Below are 709 nucleotides of genomic sequence, written 5' to 3'. Positions count from 1 at the left end.
TAAAAAAACCGAAAGTATAATGTTATTTACTTGTTCATACTACTGCTATCATAACGCTCTTTCACTGCAGGGTTAGGCAGGCGGGTTAGAAAGCCACACTCCTAGTTTCGAAAGAATAGTGAAACAAAATTATGAGTCGAATGTGGTAGGTAATTGGAGCAGAGAAAGACCGAGAAAAAATTGGCAAAGTCAAAGATTTCAAATACTTAAAAGTAGTCAGGTCAGGAGTCGGAATAATTGGCGGGTATGTATGAGGAGACGCATGAATGTGGAAGAAGTGAAGGTTATTTGCAAAAACATCTCTATTGGAGTGGCGTTCTATTCTCTTTTCCTACCTCTACGGAGATGTTGAATGATGGTTAGTTGGTAAATTTTGAATACCTTGTAAAACATTAGTTATTTAACATTACATTGTGAAATTTTAAATACGTTCATTTAAGATTTGTGTAAGAAAGTTTTCACTAATGTGATATTTTCATGATGATGTTTAAAACACTGAAATACGTGTCACATTTACATTTCATTAATAAAAAGTGTAAACACCATATGTTAACTAAGATTAACTAGTCTAAATCTCCTTTAAAAAAAAATTTTTCCAATATAAGGTATGCATATATTGTATTAAAAGTTTACTGTTTTTTTATGCGAAAACAGCTTATTTTGCTTAAAATTAAGGTGCTTAAAAATTATTACCAAATATAAGGCACTC

This window comes from Brachycentrus maculatus, unplaced genomic scaffold, assembly GCF_059751285.1.
Source record: "Brachycentrus maculatus isolate JH-2025_06_01 unplaced genomic scaffold, ASM5975128v1 h1tg001337l, whole genome shotgun sequence".
In the NCBI taxonomy this organism is placed as follows: Eukaryota; Metazoa; Arthropoda; class Insecta; order Trichoptera; family Brachycentridae; genus Brachycentrus; species Brachycentrus maculatus.
The sequence above is the reverse complement of the archived record's forward strand: the minus strand, read 5'-3'. Positions refer to the sequence as shown.